The sequence below is a fragment of the Ovis canadensis genome, chromosome X, assembly GCF_042477335.2.
Source record: "Ovis canadensis isolate MfBH-ARS-UI-01 breed Bighorn chromosome X, ARS-UI_OviCan_v2, whole genome shotgun sequence".
Lineage (NCBI taxonomy): Eukaryota > Metazoa > Chordata > Mammalia > Artiodactyla > Bovidae > Ovis > Ovis canadensis.
The window spans coordinates 106,040,299-106,067,656 of record NC_091727.1 but is presented as its reverse complement, the minus strand read 5'-3'; the positions used below and the strand labels follow the sequence as shown (position 1 = coordinate 106,067,656).

Genomic DNA, 27,358 nt, shown 5'->3' with positions numbered 1-27,358 from the left:
ATTTCTGCATTTTCAAAGTCTCATGGTAAATCATTTCAATAGATACTCTCACCAATCCACACATCTTAGTTGCAGTAGCCATTGCAATGGATTGCCTGGTAAATCTAATTTAATTTGTGATTTAATAAGAAATAAACATGGTGGATTTACTTAGTAGTGAAAGTGAAAGTCCTTCACTTGTGTCCAACTCTTTGTGACCCCGTGGACTGTAGCCTGCCAGGCTTTTTGTTCTAAGAGCAAATGTAGTAAGCACGAGTGATTTCAGCTCCACAGACATCTGCTAGACATATCATTTAACTGAAGGCCAATATCTGACAAGTTTTCAACCTCCATTGTTGACAACTCCACCTCCTAGAAGGTAGAGAAAATGATAGGGAGACTTGCTTCTCTCACTGACTGAAAAAGAGAAATTGGTGAACTGAAGGTGACAGAAACTTTTAGAGAAAGCAACCATTTTAGCTGAAAGTCCGTAAGTACTCTATAACGCAAAATCCTAGACTTTAGGAAAGTGGTTTTCTACACTGAAGTAGATATGCTTACATGCCCAGAGACAGTGAAAAAAAAAAGATTTGAATAAAGAGCTGGGGAGATCTGCTGGCAATTGAAACCAGTGTGCCTCTACTGGGTGCTCTCCATCCTATATTTCTAAAGAACATGTATTGAAATGAAGGCATAAAAATCAAGGATAAATGAATATAAGAGGATGTGGTAAAAAAAAAATGCCATAAAGAATCATACCTGAAATGACCCTAAAGATTGAAAAAACCTGCTACAGATAACAGAACAGTTTTTAAAAAATATGTTTAGAACAAGAAGAGCAAGGATAGGATAGACATACAACTCATGGAATGGTATTCAATGAATGATCTTATCTTTTTTGTGAAAAAGAATGATTCTAACCTAAAAGGGTAACCAATATCATAACTATAGATTGAAGCCTAATATAGGCAAGGTGCCCAGAAGAGGGCACTCAACTGTTCTAAATGAATTGAAATTATATTCTAGAGTTGTGAGAGGTCTTGTGGATTAGATGGCCTAGTCATAGTTGTTAACGTTTTGGGATTGTGGTATGGGTGACATGTGTCAGACGACTAAAGACCCTAATATGAGCTTTGGTTTTGAAAAGGGACACAAAGCACATGGGCTCCTTAGGTTAGACAAGGGACATCATGCTGATTGAGTGCAAAATCCTAAAACAGGCTATTAAAAGGAGGATTTGTAAGCACTTAGAAAAAAGTAGTAAGCATCAGAAGTCAGCATAAATTCTGTAAGAACAAGTCATTAGACAAACCTCATTTCATTTCTATTTTTGATTATGATTATTGGCTTGACAGATTAGTAAAAATGTAAGCACTCTGTATCTGGATATCAGCAAGGCATTTGATATGTCTGTGAACAAGACAGAGAAATGTAGAATGCTGCCTGATGGATAAATGTCAACCTGCCGGGAGGTTTCTAGTGGTGTGTCACTGAGCTCTGACCTTCACCTTCTCTTGTATAACATTTTTATAAATGACTTACATAGTAATATTGAGTGAAGTAAGTCAGAGAAGGCGAAATATCGTATGACATCCTTTATCTGTGAAATTTTAGAAGACATGAAACAAATGAACTTACAAAACAGAAAGAGACTCACAGACTTAGAGAACAAACTTATGGTTGCCAGAGGGGAAGGAAGGAGGGAAGGGATAGTTAGGGAGTTTGGGATGGACATGTACACACTGCTATATTTAAAACGAATAACCAACAAAGACCTACTGTTTAGCACATGGAACTCTGCTCAATGTTATGTGGCAGCCTGGATGGGAGGGGAGTCTGGGGGAGAATGGATACAGGTATATGTGTGGCTGGGTCCCTTCACTGTTCACCTGAAACTATTACAACATTGTTAATTGGCTGTGGGTGCATGCTAAGTCTCTTCAGTTGTGTCTGACTCTTTGTAACCCTATGGACCGAAGCCTGCCAGGCTCCTCTGTCCATGGGATTCTCCAGGCAATTGTACTGGAGTGGGTTGCCATGCCCTCCTCCAGGGATCAAACCTGAACCTACATCTCTTACATTTCTTGTGTTGACAGGCAGATTCTTTACCACTAGCAGCACCTGGGAAGACCTCTCATGAGATTATTTAACCTTCATTACCTCCTTAAAGGCTCTATTGCTGATTATAGTCACTTCGAGGGTTAGAGTTTCAACATGTGAATTTGGGGGCACACAATTCAGTCTAAAACAAGGACTCTTTGGAGAAAGTCCCCACACTTCTGGAACTCCCAATTCTCTAATTATATCTCACTTAATTTTCCAGATGATAGAGGCATGTAAATTATAACTCAATAGCTGAATTCAAGACAAAAGGGAAAAGCTAGAATGAACCCTGTGCTATGGGTTGGAATTTGAGGTATTGGTGTGAACTCATGGATTTCAAAATATAGAAATATTTTATAGAAACAAAATATTTTTTTTAGTATTTTTAATATAAATTTATTTATTTTAATTGGAGGCCAATTACTTTACAATATTGTAGTGGTTTTGCCATACATCAACATGAATCTGCCACGGGTGTACATGTGTTCCCTATCCTGAAACCCCCTCCCACTTCCCTCCCCATTCCATCTCTCTGGGTCATCCCAGTGCACCAGCCCCGAGCACCCTGTCTCATGCATCCGACCTGGACTGGTGATCCTTTTCACATATGATAATATACACATTTCAATGACATTATCCCAATCATCCCACCCTCACCCTCTCCCACAGAGTCCAAAAGACTGTTCTATACATCTGTGTCTCTTTTGCTCTCTCGCATACAGGGTTATCATTACCACCTTTCTAAATTCCATATATATGGGTTAGTATACTGTATTGGTGTTTTTCTTTCTGGCTTACTTCACTCTGTATAATCAGTGCCAGTTTTATCCACCTCATTAGAACTGATTCAAATGTATTCTTTTTAATAGCAGAGTAATATTCCATTGTGTATATGTACCATAGTTTTCTTATCCATTCATCTGCTGATGGACATCTAGGTTGCTTCCATGTCCTGGCTATTATAAACAGTGCTGTGATGAACATTGAGGTACACGTGTCTCTTTCAATTCTGGTCTCCTCGGTGTGTATGCCCAGCAGTGGGATTGCTGAGTCATATAGCAGTTCTATTTGCAATTTTTTAAGGAATCTCCACACTCTTCTCCATAGTGGCTGTACTAGTTTGCATTCCCACCAACAGTGTAAGAGGGTTCCCTTTTCTCCACACCCTCTCCAGCATTTATTGCTTGTAGACGTTTGGATCGCAGCCATTCTGACTGGTGTGAAGTGGTACCTCATTGTGGTCTTGATTTGCATTTCTCTGATAATGAGTGATGTTGAGCATCTTTTCATGTGTTTGTTAGCCATCTGTATGTCTTCTTCGGAGGAATGTCTATTTGGTTTTTTGGCCCATTTTTTGATCGGGTAGTTTATTTTTCTGGAATTGAGCTGCAGGAGTTGCTTGTATATTTTTGAGATTAATTCTTTGTCAGTTGCTTCATTGGCTATTATTTTCTCCCATTCTGAAGGCTGTCTTTTCACCTTGCTTATAGTTTCCTTCATTGTGCAGAAGCTTTTAATTTTAATTAGGTCCCATTTGTTTATTTTTGCTTTTATTTCCAGTATTCTGGGAGGTGGGTCATAGAGGATCCTGCTGTGATTTATGTGGGAGAGTGTTTTGCCTATGTTTTCCTCTAAGAGTTTTATAGTTTCTGGTCTTATGTTTAGATCTTTAAGCGATTTTGAGTTTATTTTTGTGTATGGTGTTAGAAAGTGTTCTAGTTTCATTCCTTTACAAGTGGTTGACCAGTTTTCCCAGCACCACTTGTTAAAGAGATTGTCTTTTTTGGGTGCCTGATGTCCTCTGCCGGCATTCAGAAGTTGTTTTGTGGAATTTACTCAGTGCTTCAATGTTCTTTTGATGAATTTGTTGGGGAGAAAGTGGTCTCCCTGTCCTATTCCTCAGCCATCTTAGGACCGCCTCCTCTGTATTTTCTTATATTGTTTCTATTACTGAATGTGTGTCTTGTCTCCTTGGCTGGAATAGTGGCTGTGTGAGCATGAAAACGATCTCCTTCTGCTCTCACAATGCAAAGCACATAGATGATTCCTTCCCTTATTTTACCATTTTTCACTCATTAGAGTGTCAATTTAAAGTTGCAAAGATACTTTTTACTTTTAGAATTGCCTTTTTTCTGTTGCCTTTGTTCTCGTCGACAGAGGAAGGACGTCTATGGAAAGACTGCTATGGCAACTCCACCCAAATGTTTGATTCTCTCCACAGATTGGAGGCCAATAGGAAGCCAGTATTCTCTAATTCCAGGCCAAAAGTGATCCGAAAAGTAAGAGTCAGGGAAAGGCAAGAAACGAGCCCCCTAATTTAATCCTGGGTTATCCTGACAGAGACAAAGACTGCTTTCTTTAAATGATTTTCTCCTGGTTTCAGTGGCTGCTGTTTCCCAACTTTAACAAAGTGAGGAGAGAAACTTAATTGGGAAAATGCTTTTTAAAATTATTATGCTTAAAATGCATGTAGAGAATACATGAGGGAAAAGGCATGCAAGGAAGCATACTACTACTTCACTTTTTCTATCTGCATCATCAACGCAAGAGGCTGTCAGTGCTCCCTCAGCTCCCAGTGGAGCTTAGTGATTGCACACTTCAGGGGGCCCACGCCTCCCTGTGGAACTGGTGAGAAAGTGGTATTTAGTTCCACACACTTGGCCCCGTACATACGCACACAGAATCAGTCTCCTTAGCCCTGTCTTTCCCTGTCCTTGTTCATACAAATTCCTATCTGATGTCGTCAGTGATTATTTGCCAGGTCCATCTCAGAGGACTGACCCTTGGGTTCCAGCCTTGCTGGTGAGGTATTGTAGTTGTGTACTGGCATAACAGGTATGCTGGAGGGACCACAAATCACCTGTAATTTTCCACACTCATTACACCAAACTTTCAATGGCATTAAATTAAGTTTTTACATAGGTGGAGTCTCTCCCTGTGAAGAAAAAAAAAAAAAGGCGGTGAATGCAATGCTTTCAAACGAAAGTAGTGATTAGTATTTGACTGTCATCCACTTTGTTTTGCTGCCTGGATTACTTCAGCTAGAATTTCTGGTACTGTAGAAAACCAGTTGAGAAAATAACAGTCCTTTACGAGCAATTTGGATAGATTTTTAAAAATTTTTATTGGAGTACAGTTGCTTTGCAATGTTGTGTTAGTTTCTGCTGTACAGCAGTGAATCAGCCATACGTATAACTATGCAGATCGTTTTCAGATTTCCTTCCCATTCACGTCACCCCAGAGCACTAAGTAGAGTTCCCTGAGCTATATAGTTTTTCACTAGTTACCTATTTTGTATATAGTATCAATAATGTATATATACCCATCTCAGTCTCCCAATTCATCCCATCCTCCCTTCTCTCCCTTGGTGTCCATACGTTTGTTCTCTACGTCTATTTCTGCTTTGCAAGTAAGATCATCTATAACGTTTTTCTAGATTCCACATATATGTGTTAAAATTTGTTTTTAGTAGATTTAATAGCTTGCCCAAGGTCACGAAGTTAGGACTTGTACCCTTGCAGTCAGATTCCATGCTCTTGATATTATAACATAAATCCTTGTAGCATTTCTCTAAATCTCCTTTGCCTAAGCCAGTTCAAGTGCCCTACAGTCACCCCCAAGCAAGATAAAGAGGCTCATGAACATGATTACCTTTTTCTACAACCAACTTTAAAAGTTTAATTCTCTCTGGCCCTCACTTTTGCTGCCTCCCTTCTCCTTTTCTCTTTTCATTTCTTCCTTCCTTCTCTCTAGTTTACTTTGTACCTTTTGCAACCTCATTTATTGACCATTTCCCCTATCTTCTTGATTATTCTCAGCAGCAGCAGGCAATAATATTGTCATTTTTCTATCCGTAAAAATCCTCTCTTGACTTGAATTTTCCCTTCAGCTTCAGCCCTATCTTTTCATTCTTTCCTAAACCCCCTTCAGTCAGGCTTTTGTACCCATGCCTACTGAAACTGCAAGGTCACTGGTGCCCTTCCCATTGCTAGATCCAGTGGTCAGTTCTCATATTACTCGACTCCTCAGCAGTGTTTTGAAGCATTCACTCATTCTTCATTCATATGCTTTCTTCACTTGGCTTCTAGGGTGCTACACTCTCTTGGTTTTCAATGCTCCTTTTCAGTATCACTTGCTGACTTTTTTTTTTTTTAATATTCCTGACCTTTTAACCTTAGAGTTCTCTTGGGCTCTGTCATTCCATTGGTGATCTCATTTAATTTCAAGACTTTAAATGCCATCTAAAAGCTGGTGACAATTTCGATTGTATATCCTCATCTTGAACTTCTTCTGACCTTCAGGTTCCTTTGTCCAGCTGCCTTCTTGAGATCTCTACCTTAAAGAGAGAAAGGCATCTCAAAGTAAACACATCCAAATCTGATCTTCCTTCTCAAATCTACTCCTCCACAATCTCCCTCGTTGCAGTAAATTCCAGTTGCTTACCCCAAGGAGCTTAATTCCTTATTCCTCTCTTTCCATTATGTCCTATATTCATTTATTTTATATCTTCAAAATATTCCTGGAATCTTTCCATTTCACATTACTTCCAGTTCTACTACAAGGTTCAAAACTACCTTTGTTTGTTTCTCACCAGGATAACTGCAATAGCCTCCACTTTGTCTCCCTATTTCCTCCCTTACCACTTACACTCTACTCTCCACTTAGCGTCCAGAGTGAGCCTTTGAAAATGTTAGTTATGTTTCTCCTCTGCTCAAAATCCTGTGATGGTTGCATTTTTCACTCAGAATGAACTCCAGAGTCCTCATAGTAGCCTATATTGGCCTACAGGTTCTGGGCCCTGTTATCTTTCTCAGCTCATCTTTTCTCTCACCTTCACTCCTGGTATGGTGTGTTCCTTGCTGCTCCTTGACTACTTCAGGTAAGCTCTTGCCTCAGGATCCTTGCACTTGCATAAAAAAGTTATCAGATTATACAGTAACACAAGTTCTAAGTCTAAATTGTAGGGTTTCCATCATCAATGTAGTAGCAGTCATCCACATAACTCATTTCCTTATCTTTAAGAGAAGTCTTCGCTTGAATGATGTTTTCTCAAGTGTTCATTCTATTTAAAGTTTAATACTCCCACCAATATTCCCTGTTCTCTTTCCCTTCTTTACGTTTCCCCCAGCACTTAGTACCTTCTCGTATACTATATAATTTACTTACTTCCTGCTATGGGCTGAATTGTATCCCTGAAAATTTATATGCTGAAGCCTGAACCCCCACGTGATAGTATTTGGGGATGAGGACTTTGGGAAGTAATTAGGTTTAGCTGAGGTCATGAGGGTGGGGTCCTTGCGATGGATTAGTCTCCTTACAAGAATAGACACCAAAGAGTCTGATTCTCCCCACCTCCTCTCCTGTTCTCCCGTGTGGGGACTCAGTCAGATGATTGATATTTGCAAGCCAGGAAGAAACTCCTCATTGGGGAAATGAATCAATCAGCACCTCGATCTTGCACTTTCCAACCTTCAGAACTGTGAGAAATATATTTGTATTGGTTAAGCCACCTAGTCTATGGTATCTTACCAATATTATGGCAACCTGACGCCCAGCCTGGGCTGACCTGACCAACCTGGGCTTCCCTGATGGCTCAGTTGGTAAAGAATCTGCTTGCAATGCGGGAGACCCCAGTTCAATTCCTGGGTTGGGAATATCCACTGGAAAAGGGATAGGCTACCCACTCCAGTATTCTTGGGCTTCCCTTGTGGCTCAGATGGTATTCCCTGGGTTGGGAAGATCCCTTGGAGAAGGGAAAGGCTACCCACTCCAGTATTCTGGCCTGGAGAATTCCATGGACTGTATAATCCATGGGGTCGCAAAGAGTCGGACACAACTGAGTGACTTTCACTCAAGACCTGACTAAGAGAAACCCCCTCACTAAAAAAACAAACTCAATAAGGTCAAGGATTATTCTCTGATTGTTTACTCTTGCATCATCCATGCCTGGAATAGTTGTGAGCATGTAGTAGTAGATGCTCCATAAATATTTGCTGAGTGAATGAGTGAATGAATCAGATGTGGTCCTCGTACAGAGGATGACAGGTACATGGTCATACTACAAGGTAGACAGTGCTTAAGTCTTACTATGGAGGTGAAGATAAAGGGTTATTGGGAGCTCAAAGAAGGGAGAATTCATCCACCTATGGGAAGGGAGTGAGAGCAATCAGGAGGGCTTAATGGAGGAGATAGCATTTGAGCCAGGACTTGAAGAATGGTAGTATTTGGGTTTATGAATGTAGAAGGAAGCACATGGAGTTCAGTTAGGCTTACGTAGGATGTGTGAAGTGTGGTGGAAGTGAGAAAGATTAGAAATGAGGTCTTTGGCTAAAATATGAAGATCTCTGAATGCCAGGTTAAAGTTTTTGCCATTTTTTTTTAGGTATGACATGAAATTGAGTGGGTATGAAGGTTACAGAATTGGGTGTAAAAATTTGAGTCATACTCAGTGATTTTCTCTGATTTAACTTTCAGGTCTTTACCAATTGTTTCTTATTTTAAGTTATTTATAGGCTTAATGATATGGTTCTTAACCTACCATAGATAAGAAGAAAACAGGAAAAAGAGGGAGGAGACGTTTAATCTGAAAACAGGTACACCCAGGGAGAGAAGGGCTAGATGGTTGCTACAAGATTGAAGATGGAAACCCTACAATTTAGACTTAGAACCTCTGTTATACTGTACAATCTGATAACTTTTTTGCTTCTACATTTAAATATTCTTTTAATAACTTCTTTCTGATTACAGAAGTAATGCATATTCAACATAAGACGTTTGGAAAACAGAACACCGCAGAAAAATTCCCTTTGTGTCTACCATCTGGAAACAGCCATTGCTAACAGTGTGGCATCAGTCATGCTCTTTAAGGTCATGCTCTTTCTGCCAAGGTAACAGGGCAATAAAAATGTGATAAAGAAAAGATACCTGGATAAAGGTAAGAAAATGATAATGGTGTAGAAAGGGACAAAGGGAAAATAAAAGCCTCTTTCCCTTTACTCTCATCTGTTTCCATAAAGGTAACCAGAGCTGTATTTTCAGTTTCATTAACCAATAATTATATTGTGTACTTGCTATGTGTTTGAGGTTTGAGGTACTGAGAGCTTAAAGAAGTCTTTACCTTCTAGGACCTCACAGTCTTTCTAGGGGGAGAACATAAAAGAGCTGTGAAGAACTGCAGAGTTCAGAAGCGGGGGCCATCACTGCAGGCTGGTAAGGTCAGGAAAAGTTTCCTGAACGAGAAATGCCTTGATTGGAGTTTGGAGCTCGGGCAGGTTTCAGTCAGAGAGAGGTTGAATGGCCCAGAGATATATGGATCTCTCAGAAGAGGTATCTAGGTTGGATAATGAAAGGGGCCCTTGAGATAACAGACAGAAGTGGAGCCTGGCTGAAACTGAGGCTTCATGGGGCGGGGGGAGCAGTTGGAGAAAAGACTGAAGAATAGGGGCTGGGGCAGTTATAAGAGTACTGAAAGAGCTAGGAGGCATGTGATGATGACTCAGAACATCACTGAGAGTAGACAGGATGTGTTTGACAGACACGGAAGTGGCACAAGTATTAGGAATTGGTGATTGGATAGATATCTTTGGGTAAATAGGAATAGCGAATACAAGCATGACATCCCTGGTTTTGAACATGGGCAACCAGGAAAATGGTGATAACATTCCCTGAAACAGAGAAGTCAGGAGGGAAAGTGTTTGCGGATGTATTGTGGTGGTCAGAAGTGGAGAGATGAATTTGACTAGCCATATTGTTGGCCTTTCCTTGAACGTGGGGACTGCTGTCAATTTCCTTAGCATTACCCACTGAACCTAGAAATGAGCTCTGCATACAATGGGTGCTAAATGAATGTTATTGGTGAAAGAAAAGAGTAGAAGCTGGGAGAGCTGAAAACCTTCCCAGTTTGCCTGGGACATCTCCATGGACGTACTTCCAATTGGTAGGAATTGGTAGGTAAGCTGATGCCTAGAGGTTTCCATAAGTCTGAGTGGAAAGGGGATGAGAATCCAGAGGACCCTCTGAATTTAATGTCTGACAGGAGGACCAGAGTTTGCCATCCCAGGTGTCTATTATTTGGTTCGTCTTACTCTCCTCTTTTGCTTCAGCTTCCTTTTGAACTCTGATGACCGAGGCCTATGTATTGCTCCAATTCTCTCATTTCATAGTTGCTGGAAGAATTCAGCCAGATAATGCTGCAAGCTAGTTAACCACTTTGCAGTGACTACTTCAATCCTACAACTAGGCAACCTAAGGTTTCTAGGAGCAGATAAAACCCCTATGCAATCTGTCAATGTTTAGTTGTCATTGCCAATGTAATTCTACCAAGTTAATGAATAGCTGGGTTGGAGTGGGGGAAGGGAAGAGACACAAAATGAATGAAGACAAACTGTCATTTATGTGCAGATTCTGTTCTGCTTCTTAGCAAGACATTGGGTACATGGTGAACCATTGAGGGCACAGTTGTCATCATCACCATCATCATCAAAGTACTTTTACAAAGTGCCTAGTTTCAGGGGTTCTGAGCTAGGCCTACACAGAGAACTACACAGCTCTGGAATTTCACTTTTAGACCATGCATGGTCTAAGACCAGATACTGATGTGAACATGTGCAAGATGGATTTAAATCCTCAATATGGTTTATTTACACATTATATGTCACCACCTCTTCTATAGGTTCCTGATTATTTCTGGAGTGAAATTTATAAAGCAGATATATCCTGTATGCTCAATGATATTATCAGCTCTTTTAAGGCAAAGAACCCAACCTTACAATTCTGTCTACAGACTTGCTGTACAGAACATATACAGATGCTCAGTATGGATTCATAAATCAACCAGACCTGACGGGTAGACAGAGTACCTTTCAAACCATTAATATTCAACTCCCTTTGAACCTCAGTTTCTTCTATAAAATGGAGAGAATAATTGTATCACAGACATCACAGGGCTGTTGTGAGGATAGAAAGCCAATGCATATAAATTGATTAGCACACAATTTAGTATTGTCTGCTCAACTGTTAGCTATTAATTTAACAATACGAACTTCTACCTCCCGTAGGAGACTGTGGAAAAGGGGTAGCAGCTTTTCACACAAATCTGGGTATGCAATTCAGCCTACGGCGGTATACTTGTCAGTTGCCTATGCATTAGGATTTGAGAGAAAAAATAAAAAGATTCACCCTCTCAGATATCTTCTATACTCAGATATCTTCTATACTCTTCTGCCGTCACTCTTGAACAAGGATGCTTTGTTGGGGGTGCGCGTGTGCGTTACTGACTGGGAGCGAAGGCCACGACTTAAGTCGCCGTATCAGGCACTTTTTCAGTCTTAATTCAGCAAACATTTGTAGTTAGGTGCCAGGTGTCGTCCAGGACCTAGGAGTCCTGGAACAGACCAGGCTCGCACCCTTGCCCAATTTTTCGAGGGAACGTACGAATGGACCAGAGAAACACTCTCTGATTAAAGAGCGAGTTCCGCCGAACAAGGAAAGCCGCTTCTAGCTCTAGTGCTCAGGCGCCACGCCCCCGGCGCGCCAGCGCTCTTCCGGCCGGCGCACGCCCCGCGGCAACCAATGGGCGCGCGGCGCCGGGACCGCGCACGCATCTTGCGGCTCCTCCGGGAAGTTGCTTCCTAGGTTCTGAGCCCGCAGCCGCGGAGATGAAGTAAGGCCTCAACTGTCCTCTGAGACAGGTCGGAGGAACTGGTGTCCGGGGGCAGCCCACCGGGGCTGAGGTGGTAGAGCATCTGCGGGGCTGACGGGTGGGAGAGGCGGGGAGTCTAGAAAATTAGTCTCTCGGTTTCGTTGTTTTACCTCAGGCCGGGGCGCGCTTACATGTCCGCTTTTCCTTCCGGTTTAGCCCTTTAAATAAAGTGAAGCTGATTAATGAGCTGAGTGAGCGTGAGGTCCAACTGGGGGTGGCGGAGAAGGTGTCTTGGCGCAACGAGTACAAGGACAGCGCTTGGATCTTCCTGGGTGAGGCCCACGTTTTCCTCTCGTAGGGCTCCTCCTCTCCTGCCCTGCTTCCTAACATTTCAGCGTTCCCGCCTTTCATTCCTCCCGACATTCACCACCCACATTTATTCCCTTCCGCTGTCTCTCTGTAAATACGTTTTCCTTGTCTGTTTTCTCCCCATTTCTAGTTTGCTCTCTCTGCCAAGTCAGTGCTCATAATAGGTACTGCCGGCCGTTCACTGTGCTGAGAATCGTGCCGCTTGGTTTCTCAGAGACCGTTACTATCATCCCCCCGTCCCTCCCCATTTACACAACTAAAGAAACAGGTGCAGAGAAGTTAATGACTTCAGGTCCCATAGTTTAGGAAGTGGAACAGCCAGAACTATGGCACTCTAGAACTCATGGTCTTAGCCCCTGTCTCATATTACTGCCAACTCCCTCCCGTTTTCATTCTCCTTCCCTCAGAGTTTATTTCCCTCATCTAATTATCTCCTGCCTTCTATCCGTGGCCGTATCACCATCTCTATATTCACTTTGTGTCATATACGGTAATTTGACAATTTATTCAAAGAGATTATTGCACCAGACATTGTGTTAAGCATTTTATTTCCATTTATTTAACTATTATAACAATTCTGTGAAGTTAGAACTGTAATATCCCCATTCTATTGATGAGGAAGGAAACATTTGCAGGGAAATTTATTTCCTATGAAATGCTTAACAATTGACTTTATAATCCTTAGTCTTTGTGAGGTGGGGTTAATATTTGCATATTTAAACTGATTTTGGATCTTAGCTGAGAATTTGCAGATAGCACATGAGTTCAAGACATGTTTTTGGAAGCCAAGTTTTGTGCTGAAAACTATCTGCTTTGTCCAGAAGATTTTGGGTGTGAGGGGGGTTAGTTTGGTTAGGGGTGACCCCAGCTTTTCACTCAAAGTTAATCACTCCTTTTTCTGTATTACTGCTGCATTTTCTGTGTGTGTCTGTCATTACATTAGACTAGGTTCTTTGAGGGAAGGCTCTGTTGCTTATTCTGATTTGCATACCAGTGCCTGGCCTAGTGCATGGCGTGGTACATAGTAGACACTTGGTAAGTGTTTGCTGAACTGAAATGTGTTTTTCTTTTTGAGGGTGACTTCCTTATGAACTGACTGAAGGGGACATCATTTGTGTGTTCTCACAGTAAGTCACCTTTTTTCTTCTTTTTAGTAAGTCACTTTTTTATTTCTTACCTTCTGGGTCATCAGAGTAGTTTGCTTTCATAATGCATTTTATGGCATCACAGAAGCCCATTTATTTTAACTCTAGACTGACTGGCCTCCCTGCATGGGGAGGCCTGAAGCTTCTGTTCTGGTCTAGATCAGTCCCAGGACATGGTTTTGGAACTCTCCAATGTGCCAAATCCAAGAAGTTGGTTGATATAGGAGCCTGTCTTGGAGATTCTGGTCTATTTTTATTGTCTTTTCACTGAAGCCTACACTGGAACAGGCTGGAACTCCTAGGAAGGTACTCTGTTGGCCCATCTCCTTGGCCTCTTATAAACTAGGGGTAACTCATGATCATGGGGCCATTCTGGGCCCACACCTGTGTGGCACTGTAGGATTAGGGCAAAGCACAGAGGAACTGGGAAAAAAGCAAAAGGTTTAGGCAGTAGTTTTTTTCGTTGTTGTTGTTTGTTTCTAGTTGAGTGTAAGGTTAGTGAGCAGAACTAGTCTCTTTAACTGGAGACTGAGAATCACAGGCTGATGAGGGATAAGAATGAATAGGAGAATCTTATATTCTTCATTCTGCTACGGGATGATAGCAGCAGCACTAGGTGGGAGAGAGTCTTGGCAGCTCACACTAGTAGTGGCAGCTGGTAGGAGAGGGGTTGGGTACAACCCCAAAGCTACACAGAGTAATTAGGTGGCAGAAGGCCTTGGCAGCTCAGAGCAGCAGAGAGCCATGACCCCTGGACTGTGGAGTCCTCAGGCAGAGAACCATGATAAAAGAGGTTGGGCAAGCAGACAGTGGCTGGCACACCCTGGCAGAGGCATTGCCATGGCAGGGAATGGTTGGACCATCCAGTGGGCAGAGGTCCCTGGCTGATTGGTTGGGCCATATATAGGACAGAAGGCCGTGGGAAAGAAATTGGGCAAGAAAAAGGCCATGGTAGAGGGCCCTGGCAGGGCCTAAGGCTACTTTTTCCAACTCTTGGGTATTGGGAAGTTCACAGTAGGTACAGCCTATAACTTCCACGCCTTTGTGGTAGCTCTGCCTAGTCCAGTCTTCGACCTGGGAGCTGTTTTTGTCTTATTTGCATTGAGTGATGATCACTAGTGTGTGTGTTTATTCCAGTTCTTTGTTTTGGCTCTACACATTGTTCTCCATGAAGATTGCCTGTGTCACTGATAACAGTGACTTTCAAAAAATATTTTGTTTTCTGATTATCAGAGTAATGTATAGTTGTAGAACATTTGGGAAAAAGAAAAAAGTATGGAGAATAAAATAAGAATGTACTTTAAGGAAAAAATGTTAACATCTTTGTGTATTTATTGTCTTCTTCTCAGTGTTGGGCATTATTTCCAATATTTTGCTGTTAATGAATTATACTTCAGTGTACATTGTGATATATACATCTTTGTATGCCTCCCTGATGGTTTCCTTCATGAAATTAATTTATAAACATTGTTAAATTACTCTGAAAAGGTTGTATCGGTTTCACTCTGACTGGAATGCTCATTTTCCTGAATAGTGGTTATTTTAAGAAAATACTGCCATATGACTTCTCATTATTATTTTACTTTGCCTTTATTTCATCATCAGAGAGGTTGAACATCTTTTCATAGATTTATAGGCCCTTATTCTTTTTCTTTGTAAATTGTCTACTAAGATCATTTGCCTATTTTTTCCCTGTTAGTGTGTTCCTCATTTTCTTACTGATTTTACAAGAGCCCTTCATGTAGTAAGGATATTAACTTATTGTTTTTAACACTTTATTATGTATTGTATTGCTGTGGACTTATTTTTTTAATTTGATGTGTTATACTACATTGCCATTATTATTATTTCTTGATGCTCAAACTGTCCCAGTTTGGTCTATAGTTATCCTGTCAAGCCAGCTCCTGTATTCTTTTTTCTTTTACTTTTTATTTTGAAATACTTGAAATAATTTCTGGGTTAAAACAGGAAAGTTGTGAAATAGAATGAAGAATACCTATATCCCCTTTACTGGTCCCCAGATGTTAGCATTTTATCACATTTGCTTTATTATTTCTCTCCACCTATATGCATATTATTTTTTTTTTCTGAACCATTTGGGGGTCAATTGCAGACATGATACACATTTACCCCTAAATTCTTCAGTGTGTATTTCCCAAAATACTGGGACATTTAACTTCAGGATAGTGATCAAATTCAGGAAATCAACACTGTTACACTGTTATCTAATCTATAGACTTTTATTTGACTTCTGGTTGTCCTGATAATGTCCTTTATAGCAAAAGGAAAAAAAAATGGCTTTCTAGCCTTAATCTGTGATGTAAATTGCAGACACTTTCTCCTAGTTTGTCATTTGACTTTGTTTATTGTGATTTTTTTCTTTTCTTTTTTAAAATATAAATTTATTTATTTTAATTGGAGGTTAGTTACTTTACAATATTGTATTGATTTTGCCATACATCAACATGAATCCACCTCAGGTATACACTTGTTCCCCATTCTGAACCCTCCACCCTCCTCCCTCCCCGTACTATCCCTCTGGGTCGTCCCAGTGCACCAGCCCCAAGCATCCAGTATCATGCATTGAACCTGGACTGGCGATTTGTTTCATATATGTTATTGCTTTGGAACTCTGTGGAAGAGGGAAAGGGTGGGATGATTTGGGAGAATGGCAGTGATTTTTTTTCTTTGCAAAATTATTATTTTTAAATTTTTATGTGTTCATTTATTCATATGTTTAAATGATCTTATGGTAACATTGACTTTTTAGGGGATGTACAGTCCTATGAGATTTTTTTTTTAATACTTGTAGATTTGTGTAATCACCCTCACAATTAGGATGAAGGACAATTCCATCATCCCCTGAACTCCCTCATGCTGTCCCTGTATAGTCTGTCCTCTAATTGCTGGAGAAGGCAATGGCACCCCACTCCAGTACTCTTGCCTGGAGAATCCCAGGGACAGCGGAGCCTGGTAGGCTGCAGTCCATGGAATCGCTGAGAGACAGACACGACTGAGTGACTTTATTTCACTTTTCACTTTCGTGCATTGAAGAAGGAAATGGCAACCCACTCCAGTGTTCTTGTCTGGAGAATCCTAGGGACGGGGCAGCCTGGTGGGCTGCCGTCTATGAGGTCGCACAGAGTCGGACATGACTGAAGCAGCTTAGCAGCAGCGGTGGTCAAATTTATCAGTCTTTTATTGCTTCTGGATTTGAGTCATAATTAGAAAGTATTTCTCCCCACCCATCCACGTTCTTTTCTAATACTTGTATGGTTTCAATTTTATGCATTGAAATCTCTGATCCATTTAGAGTTATTCTGATGTGTAGTGTGAGATATGGACCCAATTTCATATTTTTTCAAATGGCTATCTAGTTGTCCCAACAGCATTTATTTAAAACTCCATATTTTCCCCCAGCAAATTGGAGTGTCACCCTTATACAGAAGTATTAACTTGGGAGGTGATTTTGATATCTTTATAATGTTGAGTCATCTTATGCAAGAAAAAGAGGTGTCTTTATATTTATTGAAAACTGTGTCTTTCAGTAGTTTTTAAGAGTTTTCTTTGCATAGACCCTGTACATTGCTTGTTGTTAAATTTATTTCTAAGTATTTTATCTTTTTGTTGTTGCTGTTGCAAATGGGGCTCCTCTTTCCTTATATCTTATGATTATTGTTTGTAAGAGGGTAGTTTATTTTTGTTGTCTTTATATCCTGTTATCCTACAGATATGTTATATTGTTTGTTTTTATCATTGTTTATCATTGCTTCTCTTGGGTTTTCTATATATATCATCATATATAATCTTCATACAGAGATAGCTTTACTTTTTCATTTTTTAATTAATTTTAAAAATTAGAGTATAGTTGATTTACAGTGTTGTATTAGTTTCTGCTGTGCAGCAAAATGAGTCAGTTATACATACACATATATTTACTCTTTTTTTATCTGTTTTCTCCTGTCTAATTGCATGGGCCAATACCAACAATATTAAATTGAATACCAACAATATTAAATTGAATACCATAGTTGAATAATTTCTAGTGTTTTCTTTTAAGTAAGATGCTAGATTTTGGGCTGAGGTATATGTATGATCATATTATAACATTTCCATCAGTTACTATTGTATTTTTATGACTGTAGTTTTAAATTTATGAAGCTTTAACTTCTCTGGAATTAATTTTTATGTAATGAGTAAGGTAGAATTTTTTCTATTTTCTTTTTCATTAAATTATGTCTTTATTAACTTCCACCTACCTTCCTTAGATTTACTCTCCCCCACTCCCCTGTGGCTTGTGTGATCTTAGTTCCCTGACCAGGGTTTGAACCTGGACTCTGGCAGTGAAAGCACCAAGTCCTGACCACTGTGACTGCCAGGGAATTCCCCTTTCCTTTTTTTTTTTTCCCCCTTTTTTAACAATAAAATTCTTTAATGTCACAGATTTTCCTGAGTGTGGTTTTAGCCACATCTTGTAAGTTTTGGTGGGCTTCCCTAGTAGCTCAGACGATAAAGCATCTGCCTGCAATGCAGGAGACCTGGGTTCGATCCCTGGTTCAGGAAGATCCCCTGGAGAAGGAAATGGCAACCCACTCCAGTATTCTTGCATTGAGAATTCCACGGACAGAGGAGCCTGGCGGACTATAGTGCATGGGGTTGCAAAGAGTCAGACAAGACTGAGCAATTAACACACACAAACACTAAGTTTCGGTATATATTCCCATTTTTGTTTTCTAAATAGTGTATCATGATTTCTTTATTTTATTTCACTTTCTCTTTCATCCAGTAGTTAGCCTGGAGAATAGGTTTCAAGTTCTAGTTAGGGCATTTTTTGTTTTGAAATTATTGTTCCCAGCTGTTTCACATTATGATTGGAGAATATGGTATGTGCTGTTTTTGGAGATGATTGAGGTTTACTTTGAGATCTAGTCTACAGTCAGTTTTGATATGTGTTTCATGGATTCTTGAGACGAAACTCTTTTTTGTACAATCGAATATATCTGTATATTTACTGCTGCTGCTGCTGCTAAGTCGCTTCAGTCGTGTCCGACTCTGTGCGACCCCATAGATGGAAGCCCACTAGGCTCCCCCGTCCTTGGGATTCTCCAGGCAAGAACACTGGAGTAGGTTGCCATTTCCTTCTCCAATGCATGAAAGTGAAAAGTGAAAGGAAAGTCGCTCAGTCATGTCCGACTCTTTGCAGCCCCATGGACTACAGCCTACCAGGCTCCTCCGTCCATGGGATTTTCCAGGCAAGAGTACTGGAATGGGGTGCCATTGCCTTCTCCGGTATATCTACTAGTCTGATGTTATTAATTTTAACAGTGTAATTGTTATATTATTAAGTATATGTTTATTTGTAGTTATATAATTTTATATTAATTCCTCTGACTTATTTTTCTCAATTTTATGTGTTATGAACTCAAAGTGGCGTGTTAAAATCTCTGATAACTTTCACTCTTAGTTGCTCTTTGTATTTTTAATCAAAATTTTGGATGTGTTAATTTATGTATAAAATTTCATGACTTATGTATTAGGACCTTTTTCTGTGTAAAAGAGCCCTCTTAGTCACATTTAAATTTTTTTTTGGTTGGCCTTTGATTCATCTTTGATCTTAATACTACCACCCATTTTTTAAATTAGGTGTTCTTGATATATCTTTTTCTGACTTTTAATTTTTAACCTTTCTTTGTCATCTTGTTCTCAGTGTATCTCCTGTACAGATTATATTATTTGAATTTTGTTTTATCATCCAATTTGAAAGTTTTTACATTTTAAATCAATAGTATCTTACTCTTTTATAAATTAGATAGATATGGGGAGATTGTTAACATTAATCTGGTACAGGACAAGAAGACTGGGAAATTCAAAGGATTCTGTTTCCTCTGCTATGAAGACCAGAGGAGCACAGTTCTGGTTGTTGACAGTTTTAATGGGATCAAGGTGAGTATGCTTACTGAGCAGAATTTTTCCATTGTGTAGGGTTTCAGTTTCATTTCCCAGCTGATGACTACAGGCTCAAGAGCAGTACTGGTCAGCTGGGTTGCAGAGCCGTGGGGACATACTGACTGGGAAATGACCCCAGGAAATAATTCATTGGCTCATGACCCTGTCAACATGCATTTCTTTTCCCCATCTCTTAGCAAGCTATGTCCTCAGGAGCATAGGTACCATGACCCCCCACTTCCCTTCATCTTACACCCAACCAGGCATCTGTTTTTCACCTTTTCTTCCTCACACTCCACTCTCATTTATTCTGTATTGAAGAGCAAGGAGACTAGCAAACACTGCTGTTTCATGTGGTCCTGTATCAGGGAATTTGGGGTTCTGTCATGGTTTTGTGGCCGAGGACCTAGCCATGTATGTCTCATATGTCTGTCTCATATGTCTCCATTGACTTAGCAGTACTGGGCCCTGAAAATTCTCTAGTTAAAATCTGATGACAAAGTCTATGAAGGTAACTCATTCTGAAGGTTTCTATCCTCTATTCTGTCTCCTCCACCCTTGTAAGTGAGACAGGGTGAGTGATGACATGAGAGTGAGACATGAAAAGGGGATGGGGCAAGTCAGGGCTATCTGTGCCCCACATGCTCCCTGTGCTCATTTAGGAAAAGCATTGCCATTGAATGAGCATTGTCACAGGCTGGAGGTGCGACTCTTGACTTGGAGAATTTGTCACTGATTGCACCAGCAGTGAAAGGAAGTCACCATAAAAGGTGACTTTATTCCACCTTTTATGGTGGAATGGGATAGGTGAAAGTACTCAGGCTTAGGGGTAAGAGTAAAAACTTGCTCTTGAATGGAACAGTAAAAGCCAGGCATTTCACATTTCTGATGGCATTGCGTATAGAATAAGTCTGTATCTGCCCGAATGTTTTTGTTTTAAGTGAAGGTTTAATTTTTTGTTGTTCACCTGGAGAGTTGTGATTCGCAGTGATAGTATCAGCATGAGCCAATGGTTCCAGTATGGTGGGGTGGAGCAAGGAGTGATACCGGGGTCCAGCCCCGGTTGGATCCAGGGTATCCTCAGGGTGACAGCTTGGTGAGAGAGATATATAGACATAGAGAGAGAGAAAAAAAAATGTTGCAGTTAAGAAAATAGAGGAGAGAAAGAGGCTGATATTCCTTGGTTTATGCAGAAAGCCAATAAAGCCCCAGACAAGGGACTTGCACTGTTCACGTAGGCCACATGTGCCCTCTTGAATAGTGGAAGGTGCCCTGCCTTGGGCACCCTCTTGCGTTGGTCTTAGAAGCCCTGGCAGAGAAGTGAACTCAGAGGGCCCCTGTGCTCCAGGGAATTAGCCTGAAAGAGAAAGAAAGAACGACATGGGGAGGCCAAGCTTGTGCAAGACCCATAACTTTATTTTTAAAAGGAGCTTATATACCGTAAGTTGTACATAATGGAAGATGCAGAGTCATTCAGGGGCAGCAGTCCTGACCCTTATCGATACCAGGCTTTCTTTCTGCATACCTTTTCGTATACAAAAGGTCTCAGGTGATGTACATTATCTTCCGGCCAGGAGGCCTATTAACATTTTATGGCTCTTTTCCTTGATAAATGTTAATCAACCAGAAAACTCATTTTCCCTTGAAGTGTTTTTTCTTTAATCTGCATCACCCTCAAAGTACTAAATAAAGTGACATTCCTGTAGAACAAAGGTGCAGTGGGTTACAACAAAGGAAGTACTTAACTCAAAGATCTAATGTTGCTACTTGTTTTTTCTATATACCAACTGTATTAATTAATGCACTCCTGGGTACACAACAAATAAAGGATATGAAAACTTGGCAGCAAGGATTGGTTCAGCAATGAAATCCTTCACCAATACTATTCTAATAATTTTTAACTCCTCGAAAGGCTCTACATGCCTAGAATGCTTTAAGCTTCCTGTGCCTCTTGCGGTTGGGAGGCTGTAAACAATCACATGCGTAGTTGTAAAAGTCCGGATACCTGTCAGGCAAGTTAGAAAGCTGTCAGAGGAGTTAGAATTGAAACACTCCAGTTACACCTAGGAGACTTACTAACTAGAGCTCTAAGTTAATTTTCTTCAGAGAAAGGTGGTTGGGGACAGCCCCCCGTTGGTAACAGAGGAGTTGGTGAAAAATAGCAGGACAGGCAAATTCTGGTTTTGGGATAGATGCTTGAGCAGGTCCAGGGGGTCCCTCGAGTCCTGACTTGCCTTTGCCTGTCAGGCCTCTTCCTCATGACCTTTGTCATGGGTGGGATCTCCCGTGCTGGCTCCTGGCAGAGTGAGGGCTTAAGAGAAAAGAAAGTAGTCCTTTCTAGATTCCTTACCCCCTCCCAGCTATTCTGCTTTGGCCTCATCCAGTTGTGTTGAGAAAGCAGCTGTAGCATTGAGCTGAATTTTAGGAATTCCCTTTAGCTTCCAGGCTTTTTCACAGTGTGTTTCACTGTAAATTAATGTTACAGATGGAAGGTAATTCATGTTTGTGCATCTAAACTCTTGGAGTTTTCCATGCTGCTTATGCTTTGGGGCAGTACTTCCCAGGCTCTTTTCACTTCATGGCACACTTATAACATGGAGCTATTTATATAGAACTCTGGGATAAACTGATGAGGCTCCCAGGGTCTCCAGCTGCCCCAGGCTCTACCTGACGGCCCCCAGGGCTGAGCGAATGTGTAGGGATGTGTGCTGTGACACATCAATGGAGCAGGTCTGCTTTGGAGATTTTCTGAGAAACAGAATTAGCAAGAGGGTAATGGGAACGGTTCAAACCATGGATTTCTGCAGCTGGGTTCAAATAGATAGAAGGCTGTGTTTGGTAGCAAATAGTTAGCTATCTGCTAAAGCATTGCCTGTCTGTCTTAGATCAAAGGAAGAACTATCCGAGTGGACCATGATCTAACTATCGACTTCCTGAGGACTCAGAAGAAATGGATGAGGTGACCAGAGAGCTGCAGGGGAGGGGCTGTGGGACTCGTACTCCTCCACCAAGTTCATCTGAGGGCTCTGAAGATGACAGACCCACCAAAAAACACAAAAAAGGTAAATGGTTAAGGCCATGAAAGATTCTGGGTAGACTTAATGTTTGCTCTTCTTAGCCTTGACTGAGAGTTGGTAGTCAGTTCACAAGTGTGAAGGGGGCAGGTGTGGGCAACCTTACTTTAACTGGGAAAGAAGAAGTATCAGCAGAAGACTAATGCTGTGGGCTAAATTCTGGCCACCAAAATGCATATATTGAAGTCCTAACCCTCTGGTACCTAACAATGTGACTGTTTGGAGGTAGGGTCTTTAGAGAGAGAATTAAGAGCTGGAGTTGCCTTATACAGCAACCTGACATAGTAAGGGTGACAGACAATCAGCTTGGATTCTTGGAGGCACTTTTCTAGAAGTAGAGACTGAGTGTTTCATGCTGCTGCCAAGCATGATTTCCTTTTGTATATCCTCCATCTTTTCCATCTTCTTTTTCTTACCGATTGTGCCCCTCTTTTCCTCCAGACAAGAAGGAAAAAAAGAAAAAAAAGAAGACTGGCTAGGAGGTACAGGCAAAGCAGCCAGCCTCCTCTTCATTGCCCAGAAGCAAGATGATAAAGAAAAAGGATGACACTGGCTCTAAAAAGCACAGTGGCAAGCACTCAGAGAAGGCAGAGAAGGGTCAGAAGTCAGAGTCCAGGGAGGTGCGGAAGTCCCACCCCAGTTCCCCTGAGGTCAGGACGACCTGCCGTGGTGGAATGGAGGACTGAGAGAGGGAGCCAAGAAAGGAGAAGTCCAAGCACGAACACAAGTCATCAAGCAGGAGGGAAGAGAGAGAAGACAGGCACAGGGAGAGAGACAGGGGTCGAAGCTCAGACATACATTCCAGACAGCATGACGGGCGCTCTGAGGGGCAGCATGACGGGCGCTCTGAGGGGCAGCATGACAGGCGCTCTGAGGGGCGTAGTCACAGGAGTAGAAGTAGGAGCCGAGATAAATCCCACCGGCACAAAAGGTCCCAGCACTCCCGAGACTGGGAATCCTCTAATCCCAGGGAGCGCAGGCATCACTGATGCCGCAGCCTGTTCAGCTATTCAGCACAGTAGAATTAAAAATGAACTGTATTTTTCAAATACAGTGAAATTCAGTTATTCTTTTACTGTATTTACATGTAAAGTCTTAGAATGAATTCTTTTGATCCCTTGAGTATAATCACCATCAAGAGAGCTGTAGTTTTTAACAGCTAAATGTCTTGGATTTTTGAGCAGAATCCATTGTCCTTGGGAATATACTTGATACTTTTGATACTTACCAGAGCATGTACCTAAATCTGGGTTCATAAATATGGCCATTGAATTCATGACCCCAATATATGATGAAATGGCCAGGAAGGGGAAATATCAGACAGTTATAGAATTCTAGTCTTTGTGCTACATGCTAAGAACCTTTCCAGTTGGCAGCTATAACCACTGAGCAGAGAAGTGTGGCTTAACTAGGTTCAGACAGGTTGCTATGAATGTGATAAAGATTCTTAACATCAGCCTGCTCCTTCCTTATTTTTGCCTACCTGCCTCCTGTTTTTTGAAACTGTAGACATCTTTTTTTTCAATTCTGCTGTTTTCGTTTTGGTTGATATGTCTACATTTTTTCCTTATAACTTATTTATTTTATTGAGAAGAAATTCACATGAAATTAACCATTTAAAAAATATTTATTTTTTAATTTAAGGATAATTGCTCTACAGAATTCTGTTTTCTGTCAAACAGCATGAATCAGCCATAGGTGTACATATGTCCCCTCCCTCTTGAGCCTCCCATCTCCCTCCCCATCCCACCCCTCTAGGTTGATACAGAGCCCCTCTGAGTTCCCTGAGACATAACAGTAAATTCCCAATGGTTATCTATTTTACATATGTTATTGAAAGTTTCCATGTTACTCTCCATACATCTCACCCTCTCCTCCCCTCTCGCTGTGTCCATAAGTCTGTTTTCTATGTTTCTCCATGTCTGCCTTGCAAATTCATCAGGACCATCTTTCTAGATTCTGTATATATGTGTTAGTATACAATATTTATCTTGAAATTAACCATTTTAAGGGGAACATTCAGTGCAGTTTGGTACATTGACAGCGTTATAAAACCACCAACCCTATCTAGTTCCAAAATATTTTCATCACCCCAAAATGAAACCCTGTATACCCATTAAGCAGCTCCTCCCCATCCCCTCGTCCTCCTTGTCCCTGGCAACTACCAATCTGCTTTTAGTTCCTGTAGATTTACCTATTCTGGACATTTCATGTAAGTGGAATTGTACATGTGGCCTTTTGTGTTTGGTGCCTTTCACTTAGTATAATATTTTTGAGGTGCATCCATATTGTATCAGTGAAAATGTTAGTCATGTCCAACTCTTTGTGATCCCATGGACTGTAGCCTTCCAGGCTCCTCTGTCCATGGAATTCTCCAGGCAAGAATATTGGAGTGGGTAGCCATTCCCTTCTCTAGACACCTCATTCGTTTTTATGGATAATGTCCCATTGTATGGATGGATATTCCATGTTTTGTTTGCCACTCCTGAATGGATAGATGTGTGGGTTGTTTCCACCTTTTGGCTAGCCAGGTATACCAACCTGCTTCTGTGCTTAGTCTGCTTTTCGAGTAGCTGCTCTTGGTGAGGTGGAAACACTTTGTCAGCTCCACTGCATATCTGTGTGGTCTGATGGGTAGTTCTTTCTCATTTTGAGATTTCTTTTTATTTATTTATTTTATTCTACTTATTTAATCAATCCTTTATGAATTTGATAGGAACAGTCCACAAAACGTTAATACCTCTACTGAATTATTAAAATGGGATTTCTGACACTGTAAAACAGAGGACTAGAGCGTTAATAGTGAATGTGCTAAGTTAAATCAACTGGTGTGTTTATATGGGTCCTAGATGAGATGTGCACCTAGATTGGTGGTTGGGATGTCCATGAAGGAGAGTGGGGAGGGAGCTGGCGGAGATTGGGAAAGCTGTCAGACTATGATGTATGTCTAACTTCTGGAGAAGAAAGGGAGGGAAAGAAGGAAGTTACATAGGAAAAGTCTTAAGACTGCAGTGGAGCTCTAAGACTATTTCAGCAAGACCAGTGGTGAGCCCTTGATCAAGAGTCACCTGTCAGAGGAGTCCCAGTAGATGAGCCTTGGTAAATAGGCATCCTTGCTGCTGGACCTCCGTCAGCCACCGTGACCACTCTGCTCATGTCCATCATGCCAGTTGTATAGTAACTAACGAAGGCCCCTGCACCTGGCTGAGTCTTGTCTACCTGGTGGTTCAGTGCCTCTTCCATAACAGATGTTTTCTGGTGGTGGTTAACATATGATGCAGAAATCTTCACACTTTGCATGCTTCCATGTGTCAGTCCACGGCCTTTGCATCAGATTGCCTTGTCTCTGATCTTCCAGCCCTTTTCCTTCCAGGCTTCCAATTGGATGGTCAAAACCGTTGGCCACTTCCAGGAGTCTTATGTATTCAATAAACGGTCTCACTTTGGGCCACTTTTTCCACACCAAGTCAAGTGCCCTGCTTGTTGTTCCATCCACTGGAAAAATGTTCCTTTTCCCCCATGAACATATCTGCTGTTATATAGATACCACCCATTTTCGTTTTGTACTTAGATATTGAGTGCTGGCCCATCTGTAAACCAGGCTCAAGCTGTTTCCTCCTTCAGCTGGTCATCCCCATATGGCCATAGGTGCAGAGTTACCAGAGAGCCTACCACTGTCTGCATCATTCAGGTGTTTTAACAGCAGCGCTGACCTACTGCATCTTCATGGAATATGTATTTGATTTATGTATCAATTAGGGCTTTTTCAGAGAAACAGGGTATACATATATGTATGTGTATATATATATATCTACATATGCCGTATATATCTTGCATCCAGTATTCAAATGTCTGGCTATTCTTGCCCCAGTGTATATACACCCAAATGAGTGGCTTTAGGTCCCTTCATTAGTTAGTGCTGGGAGAAGCATTACATGGCATTGTCCTTCCTTCTAGAGGCCCAGCTACCTCTTCTAGATCTGAAGATGGGCTGATGTCTGGAAATTGAGCAAGTAATTTGGACTTTTGATTGGGGAGAACCTCCCTCGGCCCCGTGTTTCTCCACTTTTGCCTTTTTCAGCTTGTAGATCTTGAGTGATAACCCTTGGTGGCTCTCTGAATTGCTTCTAGGGACACCATGGTCCATTTGCACCATTTCCATGAGTCCATGTGGGTGAAGCCTGCTAGGCTGCCCTTCTGACCTTGAGGTTCGCTTTAGTATTTGTGTCTTCCTGGCTTCTGGTGGATAAGCACCGCTCAGTTCAGTTCAGTTCAGTTACTCAGTCATGTCCGACTCTTTGCAACCCCTTGGACTGAAGCACACCAAGCTTCCCTGTCTATCACCACTGGAGCTTGCTCAAACTCATGTCCATCGAGTCAGTGCTGCCATCCAACCATCTCATCCTCTATTGCCCCCTTCTCCTGCTGTCAGTCTTTCCCACCATCAAGGAGCTTTTCTAATGAGTCAGCTCTTTGCATCAGGTGGCCCACAGTATTGGAGCCTCAGCTTCAGCATCAGTCTTTCCAATACTATTCAGAATTGATTTCCTTTAGGATTGACTGGTTTGATCTCCTTGCGGTCCAGGGGACTCTCAAGAGTCTTCTCCACCACCACAGTTCAAAAGCATCAAATCTTTGGCACTTCCTATGTTTTTATTACTGTGGGACCCCAGCTCTGTGATGATCTCTTACTGCCATCCCTGGCCTGCAGAGGAGGCCACCTCTGATCCTAATGACACTGGTGCCCCTCTCACCAGTGTCTGCCTCGGTGAGTGGGATATCCTCTGGACCCTGCTATGGAATACTACCCTCTGGTGAGGTTTCTTGCTGCTGCTGCTGCTGCTGCAAAGTCGCTTCAGTTGTGTCTGACTCTGTGCGACCCCATAGACGGCAGCCCACCAGGCTGCCCCGTCCCTGGGATTCTCCAGGCAAGAACACTGGAGTGGGTTGCCATTTCCTTCTCCAATGCATGAAAGTGAAAAGTGAAAGAGAAGTCGCTCAGTCGTGTTTGACTCCTAGCGACCCCATGGACTGCAGCCCACCAGGCTCCTCCGTCCATGGGATTCTCCAGGCAAGAGTACTGGAATTGGGTGCCATTGCCT

At 41.5% G+C, this 27,358-nt stretch overlaps 1 pseudogene; it reads left to right on the top strand.

Annotated features, from left to right (window-relative positions):
* The first annotated feature begins 11,682 nt into the window (after positions 1–11,682).
* Positions 11,683–25,722, top strand: LOC138931156 (RNA-binding motif protein, X-linked 2-like; annotated as a pseudogene).
* Positions 25,723–27,358: the final 1,636 nt, after the last annotated feature.